Raw genomic sequence first — 12,735 nt, 5'->3', positions numbered from 1 at the left:
AACCTCCTACAGCTCCTCTCGTCCCCCACAACCACCGCCAGCTCTCCTTGCAGCCCACGACCAGCGAAGCCCTCGCCCATGCGTTCGCCTCGTCGTCGAACCCCGGTTCCCTCCCTTCGTCGTCGAGCAGCCCCTCGCCGTCGATGCCTCTCTCAGCAACCCCCAACGTCTAGATCCGTTCGCCTCACCCGCTATGCGTGTCGCCAAAGTAGTAAGCAGCAAGCAGCGGCGCTGTCGTCTCGTGCACGGGCCCGTAGTCTCGCACGTCAGCGTCGATTCGTTCGACGAACCCCCGAGGCAAGATCCCGCTCCTCTTGACTCGTCAATTCCTATTCATATCTATCGTTAATTAGTTGCATAAATTAGATTATAAATTGTTATTATCTGCGTGGGCTTGTTGATGAATTGGTGAATTATCTGTTTATGTTAATTTATAATTTTTATTATCTGCGTGGGTTTGATGAATAATATTGAATGGATAGAAATTATGTGATAAATAGTATTTTATTTTGGGTAACAGAATTATTTTAGATTAATTATAATATTTTTAGAATTTTTATCGTGGAAGAAAATTATTTTAGAATGATAAATATTTTTAAAGAAGTTATTTTGGTGAAAGATTATTTTTGTGTTATGATTGTGTGAGTGATAGTTGTAGAACACGATATTTCATGTACATTGACACCGATTTGTTGACATTCTTATTTACACTCACTCATGTCATATAAGCACGCCTGATTTCATCGCTAGCTTATATAGTCATGTTCATCATATGATTTACATAAGATTAGTTGTATTTATTTATTATTTCTTGTTTTGTTGAGAACCGTTAGTAGTTCATGTCCTTAGTTGCCCAGCGTGTCGTGTACAAGACCTAGAGACTTGTGTATTGTTGACTTAGAAAATAAGAAGAGTTGGGATGGGAAGGTCTGGGTTCATGTTATCGGATATGTTGTTGTTTATTTCCAGGCTCGCACCAGTGAATCGTTTCGCACTGGGGTGGGTCTGAGGAGCAGTGATCAGATATGTTTATTATTATTTCTAGGCTCGCACCAGTGAATCGTTTCGCACTGGGGTGGGTCTGAGGAGCAGTGATCGGATGTGTTTATTGTTTATTCCAGGCTCGCACTAGTGAATCGTTTCGCACTGGGGTGGGTCTGAGGTGATGTGATATTGTGATTGTTGATTATTTCCAGGCTCGCACCAGTGAATCGTTTCGCACTGGGGTGGGTCTGAGGAACGATGATATTGTGATTATTGATTATTTCTAGGCACGCACCAGTGAATCGTTTCGCACTGGGGCGGGTCTGAGGTACTAGTGAGATGTGGTTGTTAACCAGATATCTGATAATGTGAACTTTGACTCTGTGAGAGATGTAAACTAGTGACCTGTATAGAATGGCTAGTTACATGACCTCGTTCTTGGCTAGGTATGAATTCTTGTGAGAGGTAGTCCAGTTGTGTCTCTTTTCATACATAGATAGGAATTAATATTTAATTATTTATAATTTGAGACATATGGTATATACATGAGGGTTTCCTTGTTTGGATTATTTTCGCTAGCTGCATGATCTCGTTACCCGTTTGATTTATGGATTCTTATGTTTATCATGTTTTAGTAGTGTTTTCGCATGTCGGTTTTTGTGGAATTTCCAGTTACACATTCTTTTATAAATTCTGTTATCGTATCGTATCCGTTTTGTTTTTCATTGTTCTATTTTCCTTGTGGGGTCTTGCCGTGTGCCTTGCACCCTGACGTACACCTGTTTTCTCTGGTGTACGTCAGACTTAGAGGAAGAATAGGTTCAGCTAGGAGATCGCCAGGAGCCGGAAGATCCTCAGCAGCTGCTTGATCGATGTATTTTTTGTATCTCTTCAGTATTCATTTGTTCAGATTTGTATAAGGGCATGTTTGACCCGTATTTTATGTCTCGGATGTTATCCCATTTGTGATATGATATTTTTATTCTGAGTTTGTCTATTATATTCTTGCTGATTGTGATCGGGGACCTGTGACTTCGCATTGTATTTATTTCCAGACGCTTAGCGTATTAGGTTGAGGAGAAACATTTATTTTTATTTATTCTCATTGATCTAATACGTCGCGGGCTTGTTCACGTTCCGGTTCCCGGGTATTTTGGGAAGCGGGGCGTGACACCCGTGAACTAGAGGGTCGGATCTGGGTGACCCGCAGACTGAAGGGTCGGATCTGGGTGACCTGCGAATCGACAGGTCGGATCTGGGTGACCTGCGAATTGGCGGGTCGGATTTGAGTGACCCGTGTTTCGGCGGGTCGGATTTGAGTGACCCGCGCGCTGGAGGGTCGGATTTGGGTGACCCGCGCTTTTTGATCTTTTCGGCCGCCGTCTTAGACTTTGGCCTCCAAGTTTGATGCAGTCTTGGTTTTTTCTTGGCTATATCCTTCTGCATCTTTTGTGCCTTCTGCATAAGAATTCGCACGTGCGCAAGCAACGCACGACGTTTCAGGATCCATTCTTCGAGCGTTGAACGCGTCCTTTTGATGCGGACCCATTTATTTATCGTTGGCTTGGAAAAAAGGCCATTTGTTAGCTGTTGAGGGGGTTGGCACCTTCTGGACTTCAGATCCGCTTCGTAACGTATCCCGTCAACTGGCTCCAAAGCATTAGCAAGTTGACACGCACGGCGTTGGCGCTACCTTTGGTGAGTTCTTTTCGATAAAGTAGGCGTGCCTTCAGTACTCAACTCCCTAATTGAGGAGGAGTTCAGATATACAGATCCGGTCTTGTTGGAGGCCGGAGGGGCGTTGTAAGGTGCAGCTACCGCAGCAATGGGGACGTTGATCTTCCTGCGCGTGCGAGAGGCGGAATATCTGGAGGAGGAGGAGGACAGATGCTCCTCGAACTTCAGTTGGTCGAACTCGTATTCGACCACTTCTTTAACCGGGATGCAGATCCGAGGTTACGACACGACAGTTTTGGCAGCGAAGCTGTTGGCTCCCACTGTGGTCGCCAGTTTGTTTTCACTGAAAGCTTCCTTCATCATTGATTTCATTAAACTTCAAACGTTACAAATGAATTCAAATAACGGAAATAAAACAATTACAACTCCCTTGAAAATAAACACAAGATCCGTTTATCGGCTCTTGCTTATGTGGGTTCTTCGCCGGTGCCGGGGTTTATCCGTGGACCGCCTTAGATCTGGATCCGGTTGATGGAAAATTAGGCAGAGCTTCACCTTCACCGAGGGAGTGTTTGATTCGAAGCGCTGAGATCGACCAAGCGAAATCAGTAGCTCTTCTCGAAATCAAGACCAAGCATGATCTCAAGGAAATAAGGGAAACGGACGTCGGATCTCTCGAACTCTCATTCTTTATGCCGAAGAACTCACCAAGATCTGTCAACCCTTGCTAAAATTCGTGCTCCTTTGACTCCTCAATTCGGCAGCACCTCCTCGTCTTAATAATTAATTCCCCCCTGAAAAGAGGCCATAGGCCTGTATTTATAGGCTTCAGTTTGGGGGTTTTCGGATAAGAATGGGTGATTTGATCTTATCTTCAGTTAATAACGGTCTAACCACGTTTGTAGATGATATCTAGGTAGTTAAGAACCCTTGGAACAGATAAATTCCGAGAAAACCACGTAAAACCATCAAAAAACGCATTTTCGGGTCAAAACAACACGACAGACGGATCCGTCCCGCTGGGGCGTGGGTCGGACGGGCCCGGCCCGCAGTTACTATAGCACCAATCCGACCCGTGGTTACTGTAGTCTGTAGGGGAAAATCCGACCATGCGGTTACTATAGCAGAAATCTGACCAGCGGCTACTGTAGCAGAAATTCTGACCCACGGGTACTGTAGCACCCGCGGTCACTGTAGCAGAAATCCGACCCGCGGCCACTGTAGCAGAAATCCGACCCACGGCCACTGTAGCAGAAATCCGACCCCGGGCCACTGTAGCAGAAACCCGACCCGCGGTACTGTAGCAATAATACGAACGTAGTTACTGTAGCAGAAAAATCTGACCGCGGTTACTGTAGCAGAAAATATGATCTGCGGCTACTGTAGCAGAAATCCGACCCGCGACTACTGTAGCGCGGGTACGCTGTTACTGTAACGCAGTATTATAGCGGCCTTAACTCACTCATCCGACCTCGGAATGAGGTGATTCAAGATGAGTTAGAAAGCTGACGAAGAAACCTTCAACTTTTGTCTTTTGAATTTTTCCAGCTTCAAATTGTATCATGGTTAAAATGTCAATCCTTTGTGCGGGCCATTTTGAGATGTTTGACACATTCTGACTTCTCCGGACTTGTATTGCACATTTCATCATTCCGTTGACTTGTACAATCCAATGACTCACTTTGTATATTCGTTAGCTTCCACGGGACCGGATAATCCTTTCCTGACTTGAATGATGATGCTTATCGTTTGCATTTCGCCTCGAGCTGTGTACGGGAACCTATAAGCAATTATTAACGCCTACACCAAAGGGGGAGAAAATTAAGGAGTGAGATTGTTTGTGAGTATATTGTATTCATTTTCAATTGGTTTTATTATCTTACTATGCACATTGGTAAATTGTTTGTCATCATCAAAAATGGGGAGATTGTTGGGTCTCTTGTTTTAATAATGATTTAACAAATAATTTATAACTAATAGTGTGTTTAGCGTTTTGTTTTGTATTGTTTAGTACATACAGGTATATTCAAGAATTTGAGCAAACACGATATATTGAAGCCATGCATAACAAGTCAATCTACTCAAGTCCAAGCTTCAGAAGAATCTCTCTTGGTATACTTAGTATAGGATTATATTATGTGTGTTAATTCTATAAGCTCAAATATACACACACATTACATTTGTGAATTTTCATGAATTATGTGTGTTAATTCTATAAGCTCAAATATACACACACATTACATTTGTGAATTTTCATGAAAATAGGCGTTTTTATACAAAATACATTCAAATATGTTTTGGACTTTACAAACCTTGTCTATAAATTTTATTATGTCCATAAAACTATTTCACAAGTTTTCATAACTTGATTTGAGCCAAAATATCAAAATCAACATATTTGAAAAACATGTATTTTTGTACTTTTGAATATTTCTGAGTTTTTACAAATGGTAAGAGCAATTTGAAAAACTCTTTTTCCAACATGTTCATATTCATGATTATAAACTTTTCCCAAAGTTTTATATTTTTAGAATTTATTTGCTACTTTTAATAGAGCCTTGAAACTCACTTTCAAAAATCAATTCAGGCTGATAACTGGTTATCAGTCGACTAATCAGTCGACTAATGAAAGTGCCTGCAATTGTCATTTTACTCTCTGTTGTGTTTTGGTCGACTGACCAGTCAACTGATGAGATTGTCAGTCGACTGATAAGATCGTCAGTCGACTGATGAGCTGGAAAACGCATGTAACAGTCAGCTTATCAGTCGATTGATGCATTCCGTCAATCGACTGATAAGCTCCAACGGCTATATTTCCAGTCTTTTGCAGTTTTGTCTTTTTGCTAGTTTTTCTTGGGTTTTGTGCCTTGGTTTTTTCATCCTATATAAACCCCTATTTGTTCTCATCTGAAAAACTAACTAAGAGGTTTTATAACATGAGTTTGAAAGTGTTTAAAGTTTGTTTTAAAAGTTTCTAAGGTTGAGTTTACAAGGAGGAGAATTGCATTTTCAATTGAGGAATTCATCCTCAATCTTCTTCAACCTCTATTGTATTTATAGAGAAGTTTTCCTAACTCTATTCTCTTGCAATTTGTTTTGATTTTCATATTATCATTTTATTGCTAGTTTGCTAATTGAGTTAGTTTTTTTATACTCATATTATCACACACACCCTATTTGAGCTTGTAGCATTTCATACATCATATATTGGGTTTTGGGATTGTGATTTATGAGATTGAGCATTCATTGAGTTCTCATCCAATTAGAGAACATTTTATTGTAATTGAGCATTATTGTGAGTTACACATTGTATTACACTTGTACACCGAGAGGAGTGGTTGGTGAGAGACATGGTCAATTCTAAGAGGAGTGGCGTCGGTTGTAAAGCCTAGAGAGAGGTTGTAAATCCGAGCACTTAAGAAAGAGGATACAGACTAGGCCAACACTTAGAGGGTGTAGAGTGTGATTGTAAGTGTGTAGTTATAATGTTTTCGGTGAACTAGAAAACCGTATTGTGAGGTGTATATGTTATTCGGGTGAGCGTAGAAAACCTAGTTGTGATAGTGGATTTCTCCCCGGGAGTGGGGAGCGGAGATGTAGGATGGAAGGTCCGAACACCGTGATCATATCTTGTATTTGTGTTTGTCTTTTGCGCACTATTACGTGTTTATTTACTCTTGTTCATATATCCTTGCATATATTAATTTGAATATCAATATTGTTAGGATATATTTGTTAATAAGTTTTAATCGGCATTAATATCTAATAAGATTAGCAATAACCCTATTCACCTCCCTCTAGGGAACTTTCACTTGATTCTATACACTCATTTGTTACTCAAAGCTCTCTTTCCCATTGGCAACTTCGCAAGTTCCCAAGTCTTGTTAGAGTTCAGGGACTTTATCTCATCTTTCATAGCAAGCTCTCACTTGTTTGCATCATCCACTCGACACGCTTCATCATAGCTTTCTGGCTATCCATCGTCACTCAATAATAAGTAGTTAAAATGAGCTTTGGACTGTAGTGATGGATACTTCGGATTTGGCTTTGGAACTCTTGTTGACTGCCTCAACTCTTTAACGGGTGAACCATCACTACAACAAAACTGTTTTTTTATAGCGTTGAACGATAGCGTTTATGTTACAAGTGCTATAGATTTTTTTTTATAGCGTTGAACGATAGCGTTTATGTTACAAGTGCTATAGATTGTATGTGTCTTATTTTTTGATAGCGTTTGTAAAATTTTAAACGCTATAAGCTCTTGATGGCAAATTTTTTTTTCTGACGCGTCGTTGAATACTTAAACGGAGACTGAAAATTAAAACATGCCGCCCAAAATTTTCATTCGTCTCCTCCCCCAAATTTCATTGGTCCCGCCCCGAGAAAAAAAAACCCTAACCCAAAAAAAATCCGCACTCCTCTCTTTCAGACCCACTCCTCTCTTCCCTTGCTCGCCTCAGCTCTCCCCTCACCGTGCGCTCCCTCTCCTCTCTCCTCTCCCGCTCCCAGCAAAAGATCGCCGACCTCAGCTCTCCGGTTCTGGTGCGTTTTCTTCTCCGTCGACGTTATTAAAGAAATATAAGAATTGCCCATGAGTTATGATGTGTAGAAGTTATGATGCGAAGAACCCTAACCAAAACCCTAATGGCCTGTTTGGATGGAGGGTAGAGAGGGGGAAGGGAAGGGAAATTTTATTTTAATCTTGTTTGGGAGTTTTATTTTGGAGGGTAGAGGAGGGGAATGGAGGGGAAATTTGGCCCAAATTCTTACACCCCAAATTGGGGTGTAATGGAGGGGAAGGGAAGGAAGGGGAAAAATTCCCCTTCCTTCCCCTTCCTTCCCTTCCCTAAGTAAACTCCCAAACACACCATAAGGGTTTCTAGGGTTTTTGCTCACTGATCCAAGATGGTAAGCTAGGGTTTCTAGGGTTTCTCTCATTATCTCCCTTTTGCAATTTTTGCTAATTTATTACGTTTCTTGGTTTGATCGTAGTCGGATATAAGGAAGTGGTTCATTAAGCAGCACGATAAAGGCAACGGCAGCGCTGCGCCCAAACCCACCAAGCCCCCGGAGAAACCCTCGGCTCCTTCTGCCGTCGAGAAACCTGTGAAGTCCTCACCTTTTGCTTTTCTTTTATATTCTTTGTGTAGTTTGATCTCAGAATTTGAGAATTGAATCGTCTTGATGAGAAAATAGGTTGAACGAGGTCAAGAGAGGAGGAAAACCAGCAAGTATTTTGTGAATTCTGACTGTTCTAAAGAACAGGCGGCTAAAGCTGTTAAAGATGAGGTTATGACCGAGAAAACTATCCCGGCGAAGAGGAAGACCACACAGAAGAGTGGGGAGGATGTGAAACCCACGCCGGTGAAAAAGATCCATAAGGTAGAAGAAGATGATGACGACTTTGAACCGCCATCCAGCGAGAAGAAGAAGGTCGTTGAGGCTAAGCCGCCCAAGAAACCAATTGTGAAGAAATCTGTTGTTATGGATGAAAGTGATGATGACAATGAAGAAGTCGAGGAGAAAGAGGTAAAGATGCCGACGAAATCGGGTGGGAGAGGCAGAGGCGGGAGAGGATCAGGTGCGGGTCCCGCGGCTTCTGCAGGAAGGGGAAGAGGAGGAGGGGGAAGGGGTGTCTTTGCTTGTGATGTTGGTTCAGGAAGTTCCGGAGGGTGCTCCTGAATGCTTGGCTGGCCTTACATTCGTTATAAGCGGCACACTTGATAGGTACATTGTAACATTGCTTCTCAAAATTGGAGATTTCTTGCTGTTTTCACTATATATATCTTAAGGATGCCTAACCCTAACCTTGATAACATGCCCCAATGTGTGGGTTGTCCTTTTAAGAGGCAATACCTGGGTTGCCCTAATAACATCTTAAAGATTCGTTCCACTGCACTAAAACTTCGAAGTTATAGTCAATTTTGTACCCTTAACACATAAATTTTTAGTTCCACCTATTGAAGTATATTTATGTCCTTAATTGTGTTCATTTCTTCTTATTGTTGCTAACAAAATATCTAAATTTGGCTATTGTTAAATTTGAAGTTTGGAACGGGAGGAAGCAGAGGATTTGATTAAACGGCATGGTGGGTGGGTTACTGGGTCTGTCAGCAAGAAAACTATAGGTTATTTTGTATCTTTGGTTTTGGTTTAGCCCGATTTTAGTGGTTACACTTTATGATTGTTGATGTTTATTCACAGAATTTTCTTTTAGCTGACGAAGATATTGGTGGAAAGAAATCAACCAAAGCCAAGGATCTGGGGTATGAATGATCTTATATTTCTTCTGTCTTTTCTCTTTAATAATACTTCTTATCAGTTTTTATTAACTTCTTCTGATGCATGCAGTACCAAGTTTTTAACTGAAGATGAATTGTTTGACATGATTCGAAAATCAAATCCTGCTAAAGCTCCAGTAAAAGAAGACCTAACAAAGAAACATGAAGAGAAGGCAAACAAGTCTCATATAAAGAGCAGTCCTATGAAGGTAAAGGTCGAAGGTATGTATTTAGCATTTGAATTTGTTATTGTGTCTGTCTATATAAATATATATGTACATACATGCATAAATGTACACACACATATTAGTTATTGGAAGGCTCGGTTTATCATTGAAGCACTGGCATAACCTACTCCACAGTTAGCATATTGCACTTAAACCTGCGAAAGTCCAGTAGGCTTTGTAAAAGTTATAGAAGCTTCTACACCTGACATTCGGTTCAGTTTTCAAAAGATATTAGTTTTTGAGCTCTGAAGCGCAATATATCTGGAGCTGGAGCAAAGAGACGCGAACCAATTGAGCGATTCTACTCTTAAAATTGTTCAAAAGAGTGATGCTACAGCCAAAGTGTGATTTCAGCATTCCTTTCATAGAGAGTGCATGACTGTAGATATATCTCACATACCAACATATCCCGAAATCACCTTAGAATTCCAACTAGGATATATCGCTGACTCTAGCATTCCTGTGCTTGTTTGCCGCGTGATCGCTTTAGAGTGCTTCTAACGATAAATTCTTCACTTAAAAGCTGGATGATTTTGTATTTTCAGTTTTTAAAGAGTGTATCAAGCATGTAAAATTTCCAGCCTCCCTTGTCAGATCCTCGTCAAATTCGTCAGATCCTCGTATTCGTCGTCTTCCCCGTTCGTCATCTTCGCCGTTCGCCGTTCGCCTAGGCGTCGTCATCCTCTTCCAGGCGTCGTTCGTCATCTTCGTCGTCAGATCCTCGTCCAGGCGTCAGATCCTCGTCCAGTCGTCATCCTCATCCAACTCCAACATATATCACAATGATGTTTAACAATAAAAGCTCTTGTTACAAATTAAGTTCTTCTAATTTCTCACAATCATTTTCTCTGTAGGAATTGTGCTTGGAGTTTTCGAAGACAACAGGTTCAAGTCAGAATCGAAAAAAGCATCACTTAAGTCTGTAGATATTATTGGCTTTGGTTCCGGGCCATATTTGGATAACAAGCTCAAATTTGCAAGTGATGTTTGCTCTGGAGTGATTTTCGGAAAAGAGCTAGTAAATGCACCAGCCAATGTACTTACACCTGGTAATTAAGAAATAACAGACAAGAATTACATGAAGCTTGACGTTTGATTTGAGAAGTATGAGGTTTGAGCTTACCCTGGCCCATGCTAGGGGTCAAAATTGCTTTTTATTATCTATCTGTTAACTTTTGTCAAAGATCTAGGATAAAATCTTCACTGTTATTATGTTGTTTGTCATTGCAGGTAAACAATACTGATGCAGAACGAAGGCTTACTCTTGCAAATGCTTTGGTTTATACCTGTAACCAAGCTACATTAACAGGTGCTTGTATAGTTGCACTTGCACTTGGGCCTAGTATTGCAGGTACAGTGATTACTGACTTTAATTATATATATATTCCATGAGTTTAACTATGCTATTGTGGTAATTTTGAATGAAATCTAGCCAGAGGGTTAATTAATTTCATTTGTCGAATATCCGTTTATATCCGTGATCATATCCGATCCGATTCTCAAATATCCGAACCGTATCCGTTTCCGATAAGTGCGGATATGGTTAATGTTTTTTCTTACCGAAGATAATCCGTATCCGTATCCGTATCCGTATCCGTATACGTTTATAAAAAGCGGATATGAATATGGTAAGTGTTATATCCGAACCGTATCCGCTCCGATAACACCCCTAAATTCATAAGTCATTTGGAAGCATCATAGATGAAATGATCATTCTTATATTTGTGATAATTTGCAATACTTCTACACATTTTCCTTATATTGGTGGCAACATTCAGCTACCCTTGCTGGTTATGAGCAGCAAGATGTCCATGAGTTCTTCATCTCAATGCTTGACAGGATTCATGAGAAAGAGCAACCTAACCATTCAAATAAAGGTATTGACTCTTTGCTATCATTAAAGCCAGTTTTTCATGCAGAAATTAATAAAGAACAAATTATTATCTTCTTATTTTCATTAATAACAAATTTAAACAAAATTATTAAAGAAATTAATATAAGCTTGTGATTTCTAATTATTGGTGTTGTTGTTTTCTGTTTTGTGTCCTTATAATGTTCATGGCTTTAGGATCTCATTATTGGTGTTGTTAATTTCTGTTTTTGCAGCAGTACAAGTACTCAATTGCTGAAGATGATGAGTCTCCCAAGTCATATGTAATGCAACAAATTTAGTTTCTGTTATTCTGTGTACTATGGTTAATTTCTTGTACTCCATGTTGGACTATCCAAAGGCTAGTATTTATTTTTTGACACATTTGTGTTGACTCTTCTTGTATGCTACAACTTGGTTATGTATCAGTTTGAACCTTTAAATGAAATATTTGCTTTAATGGTTGTCACAATTGGAAGTTATTTCTAGTTCAACCTCAAAGGTTTATAGGCACAACTGAAATGCTATAAGAAGTGGAAACAATTGCTGAAATGCTATTAAAAAAAGAAAGACAACATTCACTGAAATGCCATTGTAGTAACTCAAACGCTATTAAATGTAAGATAATAGCAGCGTAGAAATGCTATGAATGAAAACTAACTAATAGCGTTTTTTAACCGCTATGAAATATATTTGTCATAGCAATATAGAAACGCTATTAAATACTCTTTTATAGCTACATAAAAACGCTATGGTTGGAAACTAACTAATAGCGTTTTTCAACCGCTATGAAAGATATTTGTCATAGCAATATAGAAACGCTATTGAATACTCTTTTATAGCTACATAAAAACGCTATGGTTGGAAACTTTTTGATAGCGTTTGGGGAAACGCTATGTAAAGCCATAGACCTACTATAGCGGGTTCTGACACAGCGTTGATTAAAACGCTATGAAATAATACCATAGCGTTTTTCGGCCGCTATGGTAGATTTCAGGTGTTGTAGTGTGCATCCTATACATCTACCTCCTCTGAAGTAGTTTCCTCCATCATCTCTTCTTCAGCTTCTTCTCATGCATCCTCATTAGAACTAGATTCAAAGTTGATTCCTTCTGGAACATCATCTGGCTCAAAGTATGTAGGCTCTGACTGCACTGAGCTTGTGGACTTAAACAGCATCACAGTCTTTATATAAGACTGCTTCATTGAATACAATGTCCCTGCTTCTGATGACTTTCTTGTTCTGTTCATCCCATAACTTATAGGCAAACTCATCACCACCATAGCCAATAAAATAGCATTTCAAAGACTTAGCGTCAAGTTTGTTTCTAACATGATAACTCAAATGAACATATGAAACACATCCAAAAACTTTTAGGTGAGAAAGGTTTACCTTCTTCCCACTCCATACTTATTCAGGTATTTTGTGTTCCAAAGGCACTGATGGTCCCCGGTTGATTAGGTAGGCAGCTGTGTTGACTGCTTCTACCTAGAATTACTTTGAGAGTCCTCCTTAAAGTCGCATGCTTCTAGCTCTTTCAGTTAATATTCTGTTCATTCGTTCTGCTATGTTGTTTTGCTGAGGTGTACCTAGCACTGTTCTCTCCAATCTGATGCCACTCTCATAGAAAAATTTCTCGAACTTTGAATCTTCATATTCGCCTCCATTATCTGATCGCAATTTCTTGACCTTCAA

Source organism: Asparagus officinalis, chromosome 10 (genome assembly GCF_001876935.1).
Source record: "Asparagus officinalis chromosome 10, Aspof.V1, whole genome shotgun sequence".
Lineage (NCBI taxonomy): Eukaryota > Viridiplantae > Streptophyta > Magnoliopsida > Asparagales > Asparagaceae > Asparagus > Asparagus officinalis.
This window is presented reverse-complemented; position numbering follows the sequence as displayed.